This window comes from Rhamphochromis longiceps, linkage group LG14, assembly GCF_057381845.1.
Source record: "Rhamphochromis longiceps isolate RC_006_pf linkage group LG14, R_longiceps_female_GT1.1, whole genome shotgun sequence".
Lineage (NCBI taxonomy): Eukaryota > Metazoa > Chordata > Actinopteri > Cichliformes > Cichlidae > Rhamphochromis > Rhamphochromis longiceps.
This window is the reverse complement of record NC_140570.1, coordinates 9,377,562-9,398,931: the sequence shown is the minus strand read 5'-3', so window position 1 is coordinate 9,398,931 and position 21,370 is coordinate 9,377,562. Positions and strand designations below refer to the sequence as shown.

The following is a 21,370-nucleotide window of genomic DNA, read 5'->3' as shown; positions in this document are numbered from 1 at the left end:
TTTACTAGTCCCTAAGGACCCCAAAGCGCTTTGCACATCCAGTCATGCACCCATTCACACACACATTCACACACTGGTGATGGCAAGCTACATTGTAGCCACAGCCACCCTGGGGCGCACTGACAGAGGCGAGGCTGCCGAACACTGGCGCCAGCGGGCCCTCTGACCACCACCATTTTCCCTCTGAGAAAACACTACCCTGTGACTATTCATAAAGAATATTCATGTGTTGTATTAACCCCGTATCACGATATGTTCATGCGGTGTTTGGAAACTTTTATGCGCACACCGCTCCCAATACCTATAAACAAAATCACTGGATTTGTGCCAGGCAGAAAAAAAAACAACTGTGTTCTTCTAAACAAGGCTGAGTTTTAGAGTTTGGAACAAAATACAGTTATCTGACAGAATGGGAACAAAAAGAGCCTCGGGGGGGAGGAACATTGCTGGCTCCAACCCCGTAATCATAGAGGGTTTTAAAAGGTACAAACAAGATGAGTCGAATTACTATTGAAGGGTCTGGTTGAGATGGGAGTAATTGGGTATAGAAAGAAAAGGAGAGCTCTAGATGAGGGAGGGAATGAAAATAACAAGACAGAGAGCCTAGTTTTTCTTCTCTCTCACTTTCTTTTTCTTTTCTTTTTTTTTTTACCTCTTTTAGTTAGCATAGATATTCTTGTAAGTGGCATGTCGCAGGACCCTGCAGTGAAACGCTCGCAAAATTACTGAAAATTAAGTGTACAAGATTGGCCACCAAAATCCAATCTGCTCCCAGCCTCAGTCATTTTATAAAGTTGACGATGCCTGGGAACTTGTGACAGTCCAATTAAGGACATTTGCATATCAGGGGGCTTAAATTATTGTCATCCGCTGGAGCATAAAATGGAGGTGCAACTCAGGAGGAGATAGTGGTGATCTGCACTCGTAGACCATGGAGGAGTAAGCGGAGGGGGGAGCTGCTTTCAGTTAGATACATGTGGTATTATTGTACATATTCCCTATACTTATTCCCAATGCTTTTTTTAGTCTCATCCTATCATTCTCCTCTTATGCTTTCACCTCCTGCTTCTTTGAGGTCCCTCCTTTCTCTTTACAACCTTTCTGTCTCTCCTCCCTCCTCAATCCTCCCTTCTTTTGCTACCTTCTTCCACCAGTCCCTGTACTTATGCTTTCAGCTAATTGAATGAGTTTGCTGATTAGCAGATCTTAAAATTTTATCCTCTTGATAAATGGATAAACTATGTGAGTACAGGCTGTAGTTGTAAAATGCTCCATTACTAAGAATAAAAGTATCTCAAACAGTTTAAAAAAAACAACCTGAAGTTTTTTTCCCAACTCAGTCTTTCCCCATCTTTGCCTGGGGCATGTGTATCGTTATGGTCCTATGTCATGGAGGTACAGCCAACAGGAGATACAGCACAAGTAAAGGTAACTGTCAGGTACAAGACAAGAGAGGCAAGGCCTTACAAGGAATGACTGCAGGCTGTACGCACAGACCGCATAAGACAGTTTTGTTTATCTTTTCCTCTGTCTGTTTCTCTTTGTGTTCGCATCAGTCTGAGCACGTCTCTTTGCTTTTGTGTGTGTGCTTTTTTTCTATTTGTTTCACACGTGGATCAGAATCAAGGTGCAGAGTTTGAGTCACATTTCAATAACTCTACCTGCCTCGCACTTGACTGTGTTAGAGCTGTCATTGCCATTTTGGCGGAGTTATGATAATGTGCTATACATCACACGGATAAATTTAGAGAGGAAACGCTTCCATGAAATGCTTGAGACACCTTCGCTGCGCATGCAGGGGCAACCATAGTCGCCTCCACTCTATAAGTTATTTATATCCACAATGACTCATGGGCTGCTAAAGTTTGCAGCGTCAAAGGTGAAGTAGAGTGCAAGGTGAAGGGACCACACAGCACTTCCCTTCAGGGTCGACTGATGCTAGCCATTTTCCACCTCATCAAATGCCCATAATGCTGTCAGCCATGTAAAAAAACCTGACCTTTTGTCCCCCCTGACATGTGCTTTTCCTATATTCCTGAGTGTTTTCACTCCATAAGCTTAAATCCATGCATTTCTTAGAGGTATCTCAAAAACAAAGCAAAAAGACAACTTAGCATGCTGCAGCACTGCAGTTTTATGCATTTATGGTAATAAATAGGTAAAATGTTTCAACATGAAACAAGCTACTTTTGGCTGCTTCTTTGTTTACAGGGGGAGGTGCTACAGTGGTTTGATTTGCATATATGCAGATTTTAACACTTGATGCCCTTCCTAACACAACTCCAAAGGGATTTCAGTTTATAGTGTGTTTTTTTAGTCAGAGTGATGAAGGTTCCAGAACCCTAAGAAAGTTGTATTTCTGCATCTACTCATGTATTTTGTGTATATATATGGTTTCATTTATATATTTTTTTGAATAGCTGCAGCCCATAATCCTCAGAAAATGTTGCTATCTTTATGCTATGCACCTCGCATTTTTTTCTCCAGTGGCAATGTTCAGCACCAGCAAGTATCCAAAAACAGCATTTGTTCAAGTGATGTAACAGGATGTGAAGGAGGGATAAAGAAGGATGTAAAGCATCCTTTACAAAGCAATAAAGTCTGTGTCAGGAGCAGGTTGGCAGGAATGGATTAATCAACAATAAAACAGTACTACATAAAAAACAAAAAAAAACGCACACACACGCACTCTAATATCTAACCATATTTCACTGGTAAAATAATTAATAGTCGGGATGCAGCGATACCGATGCTGGTATCGGGTATCGGGGCCGATACCATAAAATGTGCGTGTACTCATACTCGCGAAAGTTTGACCGATACCATGAATCGATACCAACTTACTTCATGAATCAGAGGGTGGCCTGTACTTTCTGTTGTAATTTTTTAGATTGGCCGCTAGGGGGACATGTCACTAGGGTTAGGCGAGTGAGACTGGCAGCTCCTGTAACTACGCTAAACAAAATGTCAACAGTGTGGACTTACTTCAAAATTTGTGAAGATGACAGACGCAAGGCCGAGTGCAAACTGTGTACCAGTAAGGTGTCCAGGGGAGGGAAGGAGAGTACATCGTTCAATACAAGCAATTTAATAAAACACCTGAGGACACATCATGCTCTATACACCGAGTTTGCTAAGGCTAACGCAAGACCAGAACAGCCCACTTTAACTCAGGTTTTGGAAAAGTGACGAAAAATGTCAAGAGAAAATCCATGAGCAGTTAAAATAACAGAGGCTCTGACTCATTTTGAATGATCAGCCACTGTCGGTCGTGGAAAACGTAGGATTTTGCCGTCTTCTCAGCATACTCGAGCCACTATATGATGCTGCCAAATCTTTTTGAAGAGGTAAAAAGAGGTAAAAAAAAAAACAAAACACGTGCATAACCTCTTGCAGGAGGTGTCAGCCTTAAGTTTCACTACCGACATTTGGACAAGCAGTGTGTCCCCGATGTCGCTCCTCAGTTTAACGGTGCAGTGGATTGATGAGAAGTTTGTTCGTCATCAAGTAACACTACATGCAAAGTCGTTCAGGGGCTCGCACACCAGCCAAACCATCGCAACTGCTTTCGATAGCATGCTTCAAACCTGGGATATACCAAAGATGTCCGTCCACGTAGTGCTCCGGGACAACGCAAGAAATATGATAAAGGCCATGAGTGATGCTGAGCTGCCCAGCCTGCCTTGTCCTGCCCACACTCTCCAGTTGGTTGCTCATGAGGGCCTTCTGTCACAGAAGAGTGTTGCTGATGCGGTGGCAGTTGGCTGCAAAAAAGTTGGACATTTTAAACATTCTGCTCTGGCTAGCTCCCGTCTGGAGGACATTCAATTACAGATCAACCAGCCCGCGAAGCGGCTCCAGCAAGACGTTCAGACCTGCTGGAACAGCACCTTTTATATGATACAGTCATTGATCGAGCAGAAACGGGCTCTGGGAATATTTGTGTCTGATTATGGACTCCCTGATACGCTCACGGCTCACCAGTGGACACTGCTGGAGAAGGTGATATCTGTTCTGGGTCCATTCGAGGAGTTAACTCGAAAAGTCAGCTTTTCAGATGCCACGGCTGCAGACGTCATTCCAGCCATCACTGTGCTCCACAGATTTCTAACAAGGGAGACTGACAAGGACCATGGGATCAAAGCAATGAAGGGAACCTTGGCTGCAGCTGTCAGGACGCGGTTCACTGACGTGGAGGAAAACCCACTCTATAGCATCGCCACGCTACTCGATCCCAGGTGAGTGTTGTGCCTGTGTGTGTGTAACTGTTTGACTGTATGTGAATGTGACTGTGTATGTAACTGTGTGTGTCTGTGACTGTATGTGTGAATATGACTGTGTATGTAACTGTGTTACTGCAAAAAAAATGGTAAGCAACACAATTGTCAGCTAACTTTTTTCTTTCTCCGTTTTAGATATAAAAATCGTTTTTTCTCCAGCACCACAACTGCTGCAAATGCCAAGGAGATGCTAAAACTTGAGCTGCTAAGGTTGGCTGGAGAGGAGAATCATGACCTGAATGAACCACCTTCAAGAAAAGCACGCAGTGACCACCCCACAGCTAGTCTGGACAGCATGTCTGAATAAATTGCAGATGAGCAGGCATCAGCATCGGTAGGCAGAGCTGTGGTAGGTTCTAGTGTAGAGTTAGAGACATATCTTGGAGAGGCTGCAATTTTACGAGAAGACAAACCTCTACAATACTGGATGGTTAATAACGTGCGGTTCCCAAACCTGGCTAGAGTGGCAGGCAGACACCTTTCAGCACCATGCACAAGTGTAGACAGTGAAAGGCTGTTCAGCTCAGTGTCACACATTGTGAATGAAAGCAGAAACAGGCTCACAGCTGATCATGCAGAGATGATTCGTTTCATCAAAAAGAACCTGCCTCTCACTTTCCCAAAAACAGTTTAGTTTGGAGGTCACACCATTGAAGTTTTTTTGTTTGATTAAAATGTGGACACTCTGCAATAGGTGGTTCATTAATGTTATGTGAATCTGAAAGCTGTAGACAGTGCCACATAGTTCACTATTATTTTGTTTGGATATAATATGGACATTGTGCAATAATTTAACAAAAGTGTTTATTTTATTCTGAACAGAAGTGTTTATTTTTCAATCTGAAAGCGGGAAAGAGACCGAAAGAGTTCAGTTATTTTATTTTATTTTTTATTACAATGTGGATACTCTGCAATAGGTTCATTAATGTTATGTCTGACTCCAAAATACTTTAGTTATTTTGTTTGTTTGTTTACAGTGTGGACACTGCGATAATTTAATGTAGTATTTATTTTTCACTTGAAATTAAATTTTTTGTTGTCATTTTTATTAATATTTTTTATTGACAGAATGTGTGTGGTAGACGTATCGGTTTTTGTACTCGGTATCGGCAAGTACTCAGATCCAAGGATCGGTATCGTATCAGTTTGAAAAAATTGGTATCGTTGCATCCCTAATTAATAGCTATTTATTTTAATAAAGACATATCTTTGAAAGAATCCAACATAATTTACTGAAGCACAGAATTTGAGTAAACATAATTAAGTGATTAGATTTTTGTGAAACTCCCCAGCAGAGACTTTGAGAGTGCCAACAAGAACAGGAAGTACTATAGTATACACAGCGATCAGGCATAACAGTGACAGGTGAAGTGAACAGCACTGATTATCTGTCCATCATGGCACCTATTAGTGGGTGGGATATATTAGGAAGCTGAGAAATCTTGGGTCTTGCCATTCATGTTTATGTTACTTTGATTGTACCACCTACCTGAACACTGTCACAGGTCATGCACACCCTTACATGGAAACAATACATCCTGATGGCTGTGGCCTCTTTCAGCAAGGTAATGCACCATGCCACAAAGTAAGATGGTTCAAGAATAGTTTGAGGTTTGAGGTGTTGACCTGTCCTCCAAATTATCCAGATCTCAACTTAATCGAGCGTCTGCAACTTGTAGCCAAACTTTGCCTTAGCTTATACCGTCAGTATTGACACCACTGGTTGACAGTAGTAGGATCAATTTTGCTCTTATAATGATGCCATAGTTACTAATTTATGTAGCAAAGTGGCACTGAGCTATTTCTGGCACAGGTACAAATGAGACTTATTGAAGATGCTTCTGAAGTACCGGTAAGTATCAGGTGACAGTGTCAGTACCTCAAAATCAAAGAGCACAAGCTAATGCTATTATTTTCCTACTGTCAGCTGGGAGCCTGTGATGTGCAGAATATAAAATGCAATATTCTTATAGGTGTCTTGTTTGGGTTTGTTGTTTTTTTTTTGCTTTATATATATAACTATACTCTCATTAAGAAAAACAGATTAGTCTATTGTTTCTCTTCTGGTAAGCAACACATTGAAGTGGCATGCAGCCAACTGTGGGATCAGTGTAGGGACATAAAACATTATTAACCTCGTCATCACTCTTGACTGTCACTCTAAAACTACACCCTCCACTAATGTAATTACAGTCAGGTCAAGTCTTCGGATCACACAGTGGTATCCTGACAAGCTTCAGCTCAAAGGCTTCAACAGTGAGAATACTGACCTGACACTGGGATGATGTAGACCTTCTTTAGCTTTATTGAAAGCTGTCTCTGAATTGTTGCCAGAACAACGTGCATTAACATATGAAGAGAAGCACTCACTTAAAAAGATGGAGTAGAGTTGTGGGGGAAAGAAGCAGTTCAAGGAAGGCCAAATACCAGCTGTCTAAAGCCATGTCCCATTTACTGAGTGTAATCGATACATGTGTAGTAGGCATACTGGATGAGCAGCTGAGGAGACAGGTTAGTACATTGCAAGAGGCAGTAGTGCTCAGTTCGGAAACATGCTGACATTTCATCTATAGGTTACTGAATTATCATCAGTGACACTGAGGAAAGTCCTACACACATCAAGTATGTCTGAAATGGATGGGACTCTTTCAGGTAGGCTGTCCTCAACAAGAACTGTGAAGAGGGACTGCCAGCATGTGCATTCTGACAGTTTGCTTACTGTAAGCCCATTGGCATGCATCCTGTCTGTGTTTGGATTCCCATCTGTAGACTTGGGTAGACTTCAGAGAATGTGAAGGATCATCTTCCAACATTTGAGTGTGAAGGATTTCAGAGAAATAGCAAGCTTATTTGGATAAGGCGAGTATGGCTCAGCTCATAGTAGACTCTCTACAATTTAAAGGGTTCACACACACACATGCAGTCTAGCTTAACCCCCTCTGCCACATTTTATGACATTTGAACACAGGCGCAGACTAAATCCAACAATTTCTGTCACTTTCCAGAAGTGACTGTCCGACAAGCCCATCCATCTCATTGCAGCAATTGACCAGTTGTACTTAAATGTGAAACTACCATGGCTTTCTGTGCCACTTTATTTATGTGGCACTAATTCACAACAACAGTTATCTCGGGGCGCTTTACATTACCGAGAGAAAGCCAGCGACTCCCAGAGCAGACATGTGGACACAATGGGACGTGAAAAAAGTCTTCCTTTTTAACAGAAGGAAACAGAAGCAGGCTTTGGAAGCAGGGCCATCTGCCTCGACTGGTTGGGGTGAGAGGAAAGTGAAGAGAGAAAAGAGGCTTACTAAAGCTTACTTCTTTTATTCTGTCTCTTTGACTTTTCATGTGTACACCAGAGTGTCACACCATGAATGGCTTTGGGGTGAGGAAGTCAGAAAGTACGCACCAGTATGCTCATTTGTACTATTCATTGCATCTCGTCTATGACGGCAGGCTTTTTGCACTTCACATGTGGCACTCTGGAACAGGTTTTAGCCTCTAAATGTGGTTGATGACACATTGTGGCACTTTCTTTCATTCTAAGCATAATGAACGCTTTAAATTGAGCAGAAACAGCAGAATGTCTAGACGAGCAATTAAAATCAAACCAAACCAAAAAAAAACAAACCCCTAAATAAATTAAAAAATAAAATCACTACAATAAATTGGCTGTGCGCCTTTTATATTGGACTGTGTTGCATCTCGTCTATGACGGCAAATGTCTTGCAGGAAGGTGTTGGCCACATCCTTCCTGCAAGACATTTTCCACTAACAAGACTCTACTAGACTCATACTGTGTCTCAAATCACAGACCTCTTTGCACTTACATTTACTCTTCTAGTTGTATAATTTTGACAGATGAACTGTTGAACAGTTGAGTGTTGCATGCTCTACACTTCTCACCCTTAGTGCTTACTGGCTATGTAGAGAACAGGGTGGAACCAACAACTAGTGCTCAGCCAGGAGTAGGAATATACATCGCCATTGCTGGTGACAGTGTGATGCTTAGCAACAGAGATACATTTTAATCTAGTATTACATGTGTTGCTGCGGTGGCTGTTGTTTCGAGGGTTCTTGTGTTAATTCTTTTTCATTACTGTGCAAGGAATTAGTATTCAATGTGAGGTTTGAGGTTGAAAATGGTCACAAAAAGTAACAAGGCCTCACTTTGCCCTGAGAGAGAGTTCACTTTCAAACTTAAGCTAAGTGTACGGTAGTGTACAGCTACTGTCATAAGTTTATATATACTCACTGTGGACATGAATGTCATGGTAATTTGGGGATTTTAAGGATTTCCTTGAACCGTTTGTTTTCTAGAGTGGAGCACAGCATACATCTTTAATGACTTAAAAGAGGAGGAAGAAGAAGAATTTAGTGCAATAGTTTAAATTAATTTAGGTTTTTGTCTAATCCACACAGGCTCAAATATATACAAACCCTCATTTAAATCTTTGAAGTGGTGCTGAATGTTCTTTTCACTTGACAAGGTCAAGGCCCATGAACTTCTCATTAGTGATTTTGATTGTTGGGTAGTTTCTTCTTTGCAGCATCAAAAATTATATGTTTGATAGCACTTATTGGACTTACCAATACTCAGAACAAAGGAAAAGCCCAATGAACTGAATGAGGATCTAAGAAAGAGAATTTTTTATTTATTTGGGAAGGTCTAGTGGAGCCATTTATAAACAACTGCATATTACAAGATCAGTTAAAACAGTTATATGTACAAGTAATATGGATGTGCCACCACTGTGCTGAGGCCTGGAAGAAGATTCGAACACTCAATCTCTGACGAATTAAAGATGTTGAAGTACAAGCCTGGAATGGCCTTCCTTAAGGCGCTGAACTCAACTCAATTGATAATTTGTGGACTATGCTTAAAAGCTAGGTCTGTGGCACAAAACCAGCCAATTTAAATGAACTCTACCAATTGTGCCAAACAGAGCGGTCAAATACCAGCCACAAATGTCGAAGCTTGTTGATGACTACATGTACTAAAGGTGTCTTGCGGAAGTGCAATATTAGTGGGGGTGTATGTCTGCTTTTAGCCATGGGTGGATTTGAGAAAATCCCAAATAAATTCAAATTAAACCAATTTTTCAGTGAAACGATTTAAAGACCAAAATTACCATTACGTTCATGTCCATCATAAAAAGACTTGCTTGACTTAAGTGTGCTAAAAAGACTCCAGTAAAAGTTGAAGTATTGAAGTATTCAGCTTCTTCTCTTTTCATGAAACATTTGAATAACACAAATTTAGTATATTTTAGTTTGTTTTGCAGGTTGTCGATAATACATCAATTTTGAAAACACATTATATATACAAATCCAATATGTAATTAAAATTATGACATAAACTATAAAGTTTAAATCTGCAGAATATCAAGCGTTACTGAGCAGTCCCTACCTTGAAATCCGACCTTAATTCTTCCACTGGTCTTCTGTTTGTCTTCCTCCATCTCTGAGTGAAATGATCTCACACTCTTCTCTCCCTGTGAAATGCAGCAGCAACACACTGTTCAACAAACTACACATAAACAGTTTGTGATGTTTGTCCAATAGAAACATTGAATTTGAAATTACCCGCCGCTTAAATAAACGTCCTTCCCTTCATTCTTCCTCCTCTTCTGTAGAGCTGGAAACAATGGGAAGAGATACTTCAGCTAGATGCTGAAGTATCGCAAACACACCTGACGGTCACCTGCACTCCTTTATTTCCTACGGAGCCCCGCAAAGGACATGGGAGAAAAAAAAATTACGATGAACTTTTGCGAGATCTCGCAAAACTAACTCGGGATCTCGGAAAAGTTGAATTCCAACAATGGCGGCAGCTACTTAGTTGTAATATTACTCTTTCTGGGTCACAAAATAAACTTTTAACATATTTTGAGCCGTGAATGTAGTTGTGTAAACGTCAAATATGTACTCGGTTTACAAGACATCACATATTTGCAAAAGTGCTGCGACGTTTTCGGAGATCTGACACCCACCATGTCGAAGCTAACGGGAGGTCGAGACCTACTACAGCCGGGAGGCTGTGCTCTCCCGGCACATCATGCCTCGACTTCCCGGTCGGCTTTGAGCTGGCGGCCTCCGAAGAATGCAGCTAAAAGTTTTGCGAGCTCTCGCAAAAGTCCGTCTTAATTTTTTTTTCTCCCATGTCCCTTGCGGGGCTCCGTAATTTCCTAAGTATAAATGCTGTAGATAATAAATTTAAGCTAAAAGTAACGAACCTATTTTGAAAATGTAAGCAGTACAAAGTACAGATATTTGTTTAAAAATGTAAGGAGTAATAGTAAAAAGAAAAATGAGTACTCAAGTAAAGTACAGTAACAAAGTATTTATAGTTCATTACTTCCCACCTCTGATGACGAATGTATGCAAACTTCTGACCACATTTGTATACAGTTTATTGCATGCAAGTATAAAGGCTGAAGCTTTCAAATTTCTGCTTAAGTTACTTCTCCGTGTCACCGTGCGAATCCATGCTGCAGCCTTTAGCGGACTCATTTACAGGGGAGGCCACCTCTTGAAAAGTAATCATCAAGTGCCTGAGCATTTTATCTTGTGCATTTAATCACACACTTGGGCTTTACAGGTGCAATCCTCCTCTACCCCTCAGCTATCCCCAAAGAAAAAAAAGAAAAAAAAGAAAACCTCATTTTAAAGGAGCGTCTAGTGGCTCATCAGAGGTGATACCCTGTCTTCACTTCCCTCTAGGCCTGTAAACACATGAGTAATGAATCACTTCCCAGCCATACCCAAGTGGACAACAATTTGTGTCCATCTCTGTCTGGTAACTCCATCTCTTCCACTGCGTGAGACCTACAGGGATTACCGAAAAGAGAACGACTCAAAGTTTAAAAGCTGCTGTGTGCATTGCTGTCAGTGAGGATGAGAGCCATCTTAACACCACGTGTGTGTCAGCCTTGCAACATAACCCTGCCCATCAGCATTATTGTAGTCTATTAGGGTAGCTGCTTAGTTGACAGCTGAACGATTGTGCTTTACTTGTGCTGTTGCCCGGTCGTGTCGTTTTCATGCTCCGAGCTCTTCCCTGTCATTTTCCCCTTGTCTGATCCTTTTTGTGATACTGATGCTTACATACAGTGCGCGGAATATGGGAAAGACCTACTGTAGTACACACCTTCATTGGAGCTGTCAAACCTCATTGCAATGACAAGCCGGTGGGAAGCGTAAGAAGCTGCGCCAAAAAAAGAAAAAAATAATAATAAGGAGCTAAAATGTTGAAGTGAAATGAAAGGCTTGGGCGTTTATCATCATCCACTTGACACACAGGAAAGGCGACAAGCTGTAGGGATAAAAGAGACATGGAAAGTGATAAATGTGGCTGGAGTGTAAACTTTAATGGCCCAACCTTGGATGGGAACAATTTGCCAATATTTAATTAACTGTAATGTGATCAATCAGAGTGTTAAAAGATGAGGCTGTTCCGGTGGGGCACTCTGCCAGCTGCACTCATCCTAGAGCTCATTTAGTCTTGAGAAAGCTCCAGCAAAATGCAGCAATCAACAAAAGCCTCTCTGGATTCTGTCTGGAGGATCCTATTGTCACTGCACCGACAACAGCAGCATGTGTTCCCTGTAAATCAACAGAGAGGCTCTGCTATTCACTCCAGTTTGAGGTCTGCGGCGCTTGGGTTTCTTTTTTTTGCTTGGATTTCTGTATTTATGAGATTAATGTGACATGATATTGAGATTTTTTTTAACTTCTTTTTTTGCCTCTTGATTTTTCACAGATATATTATTAAAAAAAAAAAAAAACATCAAACAAAGATTTTCAGGATTGGTGCTCAGTTACACATTTGCACATGTGTACAGCCTCTCCCATTGCTGTGTCTTAACTGTGTCATGTCGTTTTGAGAGCAGATACTGCTGAGTCCAGTGTTGGCTGAGTCACTTGTTTTCTTTGTCTCCTTATGTGTTTCTCTCTGTTAGCAGAGAGAACTTAAAATACGAGAGGGTGCCCACCTTAGAAGTAATTAACTCATAAAGTCCATCCAGAAGTAGATCTGGAGCCAGAAATTCCTACATGTGATCTTTAACACTACAAAATATATATACTGCATTGCTTGGAGAGACTTGTGTGTGTGATGTCTCAGACTTCTCTTGTTGTCTTTGTGGTATTGCCGCACTCATATTCAACTTTTAAATGGTAAATGGCCTGTATTTGTATAACGCTTTACTAGTCCCTAAGGACCCCAAAGTGCTTTACACATTCAGTCATCTACCCATTCACACACTGGTGATGGCAAGGTACATTGTAGCCACAGCCACCCTGGGGCACACTGACAGAGGCGAGGCTGCCGGACACTGGCGCCACCAGGCCCTCTGACCACCACCAGTAGGCAACGGGTGAAGTGTCTTGGCCAAGGACACAACGACCGAGACTGTCCAAGCCGGGGCTCGAACCAGCAACCTTTTGATTACAAGGCGAACTTCCAACTCTTGAGCCACGATCGCCCTTTTAAGCCAAAGGTTACTTGCGATAAAGTGTTCACTGATGATCATTGTTTTTCTGGGGGAACTTAGACTAGGCCACATGTTATACTCTGTTATAGAATTCGTTTCATTCATTTTCATTTGCTTTACTTCACTTGGTTTAAAGGTGTAGTTGATGTCTGGGCTCCTGTGTTTTCATTCCCCAGAAGATTACACCAAGCTTAGTGCAGCAGGGATTGGAGAGATACAATAATGAAATCTCCAGGGGAGCTGGTTCCCATAGGTGAACGCTGGGAGGGAGGAGGAAATGAAATGCTATAAGAACAGATATACGAACAGCAGATCAGCATGCTTGCCTAAATGCATTTATACTCTGAATGATCTGCTACATGAGCCAAATTCTGATTTATTTAGGTTTGAAAATGAAAGGTAGTTAGTCGCAAAGAAACATATTTGTCTTAGTGAAATCAAACTAGCACAAAAAGAGATCATAATTAAGAGACTCTTTATTCTCCATTAAACATAATACAGTGAAAAGTAAAGGTCATTCTATGATTACAACCAAACCAGACTTAAGATCTCATATCTGTAGTCTGCAATAGACCGTTTAACTAAACATTTCAAAGCTTTCTTCTTTCTTTTTTCCAGATAATACCATCACCTGTGTTCTGATAAACATATTATTCATTCATGGTGTCAGGAGCTTTAATTTCTCTAACGTTCCAAGGTTGCCCCATGCTTGTGTGCTCATCTAATTTTAAGAGTTTCCTTATCACCTCCAGTTCCGCAATATTTATCAAATAAATAAGTGATTAAACAAATGAAAATCTGAAACCTGGCTAATATCGCTCTGGACCAGTGACAGCGATGCTCACTGTGCTGTCTGTCAGAGATATATTCCATCTATATAACGGCATCTAAAACTGTCAATGAAGATAGACAACAGCCAGGCTAAGTGAAAATGAAGTGCAAATTGATGGCATATATTATCCCTACCTCAATTTTCTACTCGACCTTTACAACTCACCACCAAAAAGGAAAAGGAAAAAAGAAGGTCTTTGTGCATTCTTACTGGTTGAGTCTCTAATCTCTTGCAGAAAAATAGGAAGATGGTGAGGGTAGGATGCTGTGACCGAAAATATATGAATTGGCTAATAAAAGTGTGGCCGATTAAATTAAGACAGTAACTGGATTCCTGCATGAGCACTAAAATAAAGCTGGGTAGAATGAAATAGTCTAGTCAAGATTTAGTTACATCGCTGCTCTTTCCCCCCCTCCTTTTAGAGCTGGAAGCTGGAGCGGGGTTACAGTGACAGGCAGAATTGGAAACTGGGAACACGGCAGTTGGAAAATGGATTGAGACACACGAATTTGTTCACCGCTGAGCAGCCAGGCAGCCAAATAGCATTTTGTTTAGGCTTCATCCTTCAAATCAGTCAGTGACTGAACGCAGCGAAGGCAGAACTTGCAAACAAAAGCCATATGGCCTCCATTATTCTCTCTTTAAAATTTCTCTCTTGTGCAATCGCAGCGAGAATCTTCTGTAATCGTTTTCTTGGATTGACAAATTTAAAACGCTATTAAGTCATTATTAGTTTGAGCCTAACCTTGTCTTTTCAAGATAACCTTTCTTTTTCTCTGTCATTAAAAATAAGTTAAATAAATGATTGTTCCCATATAGAAAGTGCTTTGTGCACTGTTCAACTGTCTCTCAGTTCTACAGGAAGTTTGATCTTCTTTTTAGTTTTACAGCTATAGTTGAATTCACACCGGATTCCTTCAGTAACTGTATTATTACCATGGCAGCACTTTATGCTGTGGACCAGGGCACTTTTACTTCAGCTCACGCAAAGGTCTGACTATCACTCATTCCACCTTAATGATCCATTACCTTGTAACACACACTGAGCACACACACACACGCGTTACACCAACACCACCACTATAAGCGATTCATCAGCGCTGATTTATTGAGAGTATGTGTTAATTACAGTGAGCTAATCGATACCTTTCACTAAGCGATGGCTCCAAAGCAGGTACCTTTGCATCTTCATATGTGACCAAGTGCACATCTCGGTGTATGTGTGTGTGAAATCCCCTGAGGTATAAGTACTTTCCATGATGCACTTTTTTGCACTTTCGATGATGGATGGTTGAGTGTTTTAGCCATCAGCAGTGTTTTACTGGCTGTGAGCGCTCATTCTGCTGAGCTGACCCTATGACAGGCAGCCTGGAGCTGAGCCAGCATCTGGACAGCTGGACTGATGGTAGTTAGAGCAGTCGAGAAAGTGCCTTGAGTATGAAATTAGCTCTGCTAGCTAAAACAAACTATTTACTGTAGAATTAAAAGTATGGCCGCCTTTGTTAACTATGAATATATAAGACTTTGTGAATATACTCTCATACAATTTGAGAATGTAATCAAATTGTTTATCAGAGGGAAAGTGGGATTTTTAGGACAAACAAGCCTAACGTTAGCTGGCATCATGTTAGCTAATAGCTAATAACCAACAGCCATCTATAGACAGGAAGGTAACATGTCTAAACTGCTGAAGATTAGTAATTGTTTTAATATTTGGAATAAGAAGTATTTATATGCCTTTGTGTGCTAGAGCCCCGAGACAAAGTATGAATTAAAATTTGCCTCCACAGCACACCAGTGCCTGTGGTTGCTTTGGTGTACTATGTATGCACCTGGTTCGTAGCTGCATACATAATGCAACATTTGGCATCTATGTATATTTAATAGATTAATTCTAAAAATGATAAATTTGTTGAAAGACAAATATATTTGAGTACAGTATCCCTTTTTTCCTATCAAATAACCTCAAAAAACAGCTGACTGTACCTTTAAATCTTCTTTCCCAGTTCATATTGCAAATGGTTTCATATTCATATTGCTATAAAGTAAAGAATGTCACTGACATTTTGTTGTAGCTGTTGGACCCTTTGTTGCGACTTTCATCCGTAAATAAAGCCGCGGCCGGCTGAGTTGGTTGTGTCCCTGTGACGCGCCTCCAATAATCCATAATGAGTCGAACTTGTACTTTGCGCATTTATTTTAAGAACAAAACAAGAACAAACATTTGCGCTTTCAATCAATTTCCAACTAGCGCATGGATTAACTGGTGTGCCAAAAAATGACGGTCAACAGAAAAGTTTGCCCACAAACCACTCACCCAACACACCTGCTGCGAACACCGACATCAGGTAAATAGACTGTGACCACACCCACATACCATCACCTGAGACGCAGGTAAAGCTATACACCTGTGCCACCAAAACAAAAAAGGAAAAACATAAACATTGACTTTGGCTCTTACAATACCGGCCCCTAATTATTATCTTTTAAATAATAATTACAAAATAATCAAGTCTTACATCATTTGCTTGTTCATAAAACATTTCAATCGCCCTTTAGTGCAACATGCATCAGTACTACTACTTGTGGTTCACCATCTGTGAGGTTAGTAACCCATAAATAAAAGGAGTAGGTCACTTAAAGTTTATCCAGTCAGTCCAATATGTCAAATATTCTCTGTTTCCTGCAACAGACAGACTTTATTTATAGGTCTGTTTAGGAATCCAGTTTTTGTCTTGATCCGAAGATGACGAACAAATCCCCTTTTGTCCTGGATTGTCTCTTCTATTTTTCCAGTTATCCAGGAATTCCGTGGTGCGGAATCATCAACAATGATTACAATGTCTCCTGGCATGAAGTTTCGTTTTGGGTTGCACCATTTCTGTCTTTGTTGCAGTTGTGGAAGATATTCTTTAATCCACCTTTTCCAGAATAAATCTGACATATATTGGACTTGTTTCCATCTGCGACGAGCATATATGTCATCTTTTTGAAAACATCCTGGTGGTAATGATGGTGCAGTCTTAAGAAGCAACAGGTGGTTTGGAGTAAGTGCTTCAAGGTCATTTGGATCTGTAGAAGCCTTTGTAATAGGACGACCATTCAAAATAGCTTCAGCTTCACATAAAACAGTCCTGAGGCTCTCTTCATCAAGACTTTGTACACTTAAGGTGGAATTAAGAATCTTTCTCACAGATCTTATAAGTCTTTCCCATACACCTCCATGATGTGAGCCAGCTGGGGGATGGAAAGTCCATTTAATGCCCTTTTGAAGAAGGGTATTGTGTATACGACATTGATTCCAATCTGCTATCATTTCCTTCAGCTCACGATGGGATCCCACAAAGTTGGTGCCGTTGTCAGATCGCAGTTCTTTTACTTGACCACTTCTGGCAATAAAGCGACGAAGGGCATTGATAAAAGAGTCTGTGTCCAGTGATGATGCCATTTCAATATGAATGGCTCTTGACGCTAAACATGTGAATATCACACCATAGCATTTTACAGTAGTCCTTCCACGTTTCACTAGAAACGGTCCGAAATAGTCCACTCCGACATACGTGAATGGTGGTTCATCAGGAGTTACTCTGTGTAGGGGCAGGTCTGCCATTTGTTGTTGTCCTGGTGGGGCATTTACGCGCCGACACACAATGCATTTAGCCACAATTTTTCTTATAGGTACTGTGACACCTGAAATCCAGTATTTTTGACGCAGTTTAGATAACATGTGGTTACGACCTCCATGACCCACCGCTTCATGGACATGTTGAAGGATTAGGTTAGAAATGTGGAAGTCTTTGGCCAGAATAACAGGATGTTTTCTCTCTTCTGGCATTGCAGTTCTACTGAGTCGTCCACCAACTCTCAACACACCTTCTTCCAGGATGGGAGTAAGTTTATAAATGTGACTGGTTCTCTTAACATTCGATCCTTTTGTTAAACAGGAGATTTCATCAGCAAACCGCTTCCTTTGACAAAAGGAGATTATAGCCATTTCAGCGCTAATCAGCTCCTCAACTTTGAGACTGCTCGTGTCCAGACAGTGTTTCTTCATTTGAAGTTCAAGATTTTGTTCAGGATCATGTTTAATCTGTAGTTTTCTTTTACTGTAATGTAGAAGCAGTTTTTTAACTCTCAGAATCCATGCTACTGCACGCTTCAGCCGAGTCCAGGATGAAAAATACTGAATGAAGTGAGAAACCGGATCCATTTCTTGTGACGTCTGAACAGCATTCACTGTTGTTTTAATTTCTGCATCGCTTGATGAGAGTTGTTTCACTTCATCAGGATTCTGAGGCCACTCCTCTTGTGGTAGTAGAAGAAATGGAGGTCCAGAGAGCCAAGTTTGTTTATTTTTCAAAAAGGATTGTACTGTTAAACCTCGAGAAGCCAAATCTGCTGGATTGTTATCCGTGTCCACATATCTCCATTGTTGAGGATTTGAAACTTTGACAATCTCAGAAACTCTGTTGGCGACGAAAGTGCGGAACCTTGTTGTTTTATTGTTGATATATTTCAGTACAGAGGTGCTGTCAGTCCAAAATACTGAGTCCTTCAGTTCCATCTGCAGCTCCTTTTTCCACATTACATCCATTCTGCTTGCTAAGGTGGCAGCAGTTAACTCCATTCGAGGGATTGTAACTGGTTTTAAAGGAGCAACACGTGCCTTTCCCATAATGAATGCACAGTGTGCCTGGTCTCGTTCATTCTTTAGTAACAAATAAGTCACTGTTCCATAGCTGTCCTCAGATGCATCTGCGAAATGATGGAACTGAGCAGTTTTTACAGTTCCAAAACTGTTGGTTTTAAAACAACGATCAACCTTGAACTCCTCCAGCTTGTAGAGCTCTTGCATCCAAATAGTCCATTCCTGTATAACCGCATCAGGTAATGCATCATCCCATCCAATCTTTTTTCGACACAGATTTTGCAGAATCTTTTTAGCAGTTAAGATTACTGGTGCCAACATTCCTAAAGGGTCATAAACAGAGCTGACTACAGAAAGGATGCCACGTCTTGTCAAAGGTCGATCTCTTAGAGTGATTCTGAACTTGAAAACGTCAGACTCCACACACCATTGAACGCCCAAAACTCTTTCCACCGGAAGTTCATCACTGATCAAGTCTAGATCCTTTATTTTGCTTGCTCTGTTACTTTCAGGTATTACAGCCAATACATTACGACTGTTACTTATCCATTTGTTCAGTGGAAAGCCTCCTTTCAAGCATATGGCACAGAGTTCATGATAGAGATCGATCGCATCCTCTTCTGTGGCTGCTGAGACGAGACAATCGTCGACGTAAAAGTTGTTCAACATTGCATCCACGGCTTGAAGGCTAAACTGTTGTTTATGATCTTCAGCACATTTCCTTAGTGCAAAATTTGCACGACTTGGAGATGAAGTTGCTCCAAACACATGTACTGTCATCCTGTATTCAACCATGGCTTGAGTGTAATCTCCGTTGGGCCACCAAAGGAATCTCAACATATCTCGATCCTCCTCTGGTATTTTAACCTGGTGAAACATGGCCTTAATGTCTGCAGCAATGACAACAGGTTCTTTACGAAATCTTGTCAGAACTCCAATTAACGTGCTGGTCAAGTCTGGACCTTGTAAGAGCTTGCTATTTAGCGACACTCCTTGATACTTGACTCCACAGTCAAACACCACTCTAAGGGTTTTCTTTTGCGGATGCAGAACACCATGGTGCGGCAAATACCATTTCCTGCCATCTGTCCGTTCTAAGTTGTCTTCTGGTACCTTTTCTGCATAACCTTCAGAGATCATATCTGACATAAAGCTGTTATAGTCCTGCAGAAAAGTAGCGTTCTTCATAAGTCTTTTCTTCAGATTCTGAAGGCGTTGTTCAGCGACACTTTTATTATCTGGCATGCAGACCTTTAAGTCTTTCAATGGGAGTCCAATATAATAATGACCATTATGTAGCTTAGCAGTATTGGAAACTTTATCCAAAAACTGTTGGTCTTCCTTAGAAGGTTCTTTCTCATCTCTGGCACACTCTGGAAAATCAGTTTTAAACTGCTGATTCCACAGCTCATCAAGTTTCACCACTGAAACTCTATTGACACTTATCTGTGGCTGATTGTGAACTTCAGTTTGAGTCTCACCCAAAGGTCCGTTCACTGTCCAGCCAAGGACAGTTTTAACAGCATACGGTCCATCTCCAACACTTCTAATGACATCCAGTGGTTCCAGAGCCTTTGGCACATTCGAGCCAATTAGCAAATCAATTTCAGAGTCAATTTCTGGCAGATGTACAGACTTCAAATATGGCCACCGGAGTATATCGTTCTGGTGAGGAATGTTTCCTTTATGGACAGGCATAATGAACTGAGTATAAAGAATGGGAAGATCACAAAACTCATTTCCGTCTAGTCCAGCAACTTCTAAATCTGCAATAATATCCGTTTCAACAACTTTATTTTGTCCCATAGTTCTCAACAGAATGTTGGATCTTCTTCCATGAATTTTCAGCTTATTCATCAGCTTTACTGTACAAAATGATGCAGTGCTGCCTGGGTCAAGAAATGCATAGGTGTACAATGTTACATTTCCTTTCTTGGCCTTAACTTTCACAGGCACGATTGAAAGTTTGAATTCATCTTTACCGGCCCCAGTAAGAGCACTGGTCTGAATAGAGACTATGGCACGATTTTGAGTTTGTTCCTTTGATTCTTGTTCTTTACTCATTGTCTTTTGATAGATGTGTAACATTTGAGGATGCTTTAAACCACACGTCTTGCACCTGAGGCGCTTTTTGCAGTCTCTACTAATGTGACCTTTAGAAAGACATCCGAAACAGACTCCATTCTCTTTTAGAAAAGTGATTTTGTCTTTTTGCGTTTTTCTTTCCAGCTCTTGACAATTTTCTAAGGTATGTTCACCTTTGCAAAACAAGCAACTCCTCATTTGTGTTGTTCTTTCCTTTTCCTTAACTTTGTTATTTTCTTTTTCAGATGCCATCACAGAGGTAGCAAAAGAACTTTCTTTGAATCTTGTGTGAGTTTGAGACTTAAGTTTTCTTGTGTCTCTGTTTGTCGTGCAGATATCCTTGATGTCCCCAAACACTGGGTCAGATGCGATCTTCACTTGTTTTTCTAAAAACTCCACAAGATCCTTAAATGTAGCTTGTCGATTACACTTCTCATGGAAATCACAGACTGCAGTTCTCCACTTATCTCTCTGCCTGTAGGGAAGTTTCTTTGTTATAGCTAACATGTTGGCAGGCATGTCAAGCTCCTGCATATAACTGAGATCTTCCATAGCATTGCAACAGCCTCTTAGGAATATTGTGTAAGCTTGAAGAGCTTTCGTGTCCTCTGCTTTTATTGAAGACCAAGCAAGTGCTTTGCTCATGTAAGCCGTGGCAAGTTTATGTTCATTCCCAAAATGCTGCCGTAATAAACACTTCGCCTTTCTGAATCTTGCTTCTGAAGTCATGTGTAGGCAACTTCTTACAAGTTCTCTTGGTTGACCCTTTGTGTGTTGTTCCAAATAATAAAGACAATCTCCAGGGTTTTTATTTCTGCTTTCAATGTTGTGTTCAAACGATTTAATAAAAGTCTGGTACTGAAGTGAATCTCCATCAAAAACTGGGATCTCCTTTTTAGGTAATGAAGAAAGACTATGTTGTTGGATTAATAAAGCAGTGAGTTCGTTTTGCTTACTCATGACAGATACGATGTTACAGTCTTCTTCATGACTAGAAAGTTGAGAAGATACATGTTTATTTTCACGT

General features: G+C 40.8%; 1 protein-coding gene and 1 pseudogene across 1 annotated transcript in view; both read left to right on the top strand.

The window, feature by feature from the left end:
- Positions 1 to 21,370, top strand: part of LOC146653543 (calsyntenin-2-like) — a 367,985-nt gene that overhangs the window by 135,597 nt on the left and 211,018 nt on the right. The gene's annotated exons all lie outside the window — the stretch shown is intronic.
- On the top strand, positions 4,018 to 4,914 carry LOC146653545 (zinc finger BED domain-containing protein 4-like; annotated as a pseudogene).